Source organism: Mandrillus leucophaeus, unplaced genomic scaffold (genome assembly GCF_000951045.1).
Source record: "Mandrillus leucophaeus isolate KB7577 unplaced genomic scaffold, Mleu.le_1.0 Scaffold461, whole genome shotgun sequence".
Lineage (NCBI taxonomy): Eukaryota > Metazoa > Chordata > Mammalia > Primates > Cercopithecidae > Mandrillus > Mandrillus leucophaeus.
The window spans coordinates 1,964,522-1,965,146 of record NW_012104932.1 but is presented as its reverse complement, the minus strand read 5'-3'; the positions used below and the strand labels follow the sequence as shown (position 1 = coordinate 1,965,146).

General features: G+C 38.2%; 1 protein-coding gene across 3 annotated transcripts in view; it reads left to right on the top strand.

Annotated features, from left to right (window-relative positions):
• Window positions 1–625, top strand: part of BCAT1 (branched chain amino-acid transaminase 1, cytosolic) — a 164,276-nt gene that overhangs the window by 61,157 nt on the left and 102,494 nt on the right. The window lies entirely within an intron of this gene.

The following is a 625-nucleotide window of genomic DNA, read 5'->3' as shown; positions in this document are numbered from 1 at the left end:
GTCTCTACTAAAACTACAAAAATTTGCCAGGTGTGGTGACACATGCCTGTAATTCCAGCTACTTGGGAGGCAGAGGCAAGAGAATTGCTTGAACCAGGGAGGTGGAGGTTGCAGTGAGCTGAGATTGCACCACTGTACTCTAGCCTGGGCAACGGAGCAAAAAAAAAAAAAGTGTTGACTGAACCCTGGCTGAAACAGTTCTCAGGTGCTTTCAACAAATTTACACTTCCCTACCCTGAGCCTCCCTATTTCAGAACAAATGATTACCCAACTGCAAACTTCGAATTAGGAAGTTGTTTTTTATATGCCCTGTTTTTGTCCTTATTTCTTGCCATTTCACAATCAGTTATTGTGGCATTCCAGATTCTTCCACAAACATATGATGTGAAACATCCTGACTTCGATGTCATCAGGGAATGTGGAGCATGGGAAAGAGACAGATTAATTATGCAGAAGAAAGTATCATTTGACAAAATATTTTTATTTATCTTTGGAAAGGAAATCTAGAAAAAGAAAATAGTTTTTAAAGAACACGGATAAAAATTGTTTATAAAATTTGTTTCCTTTAGGAAAGGAATCGTTCCCTTAAAACTACATTTCATATCTGCCCCAAACAAGTCACACA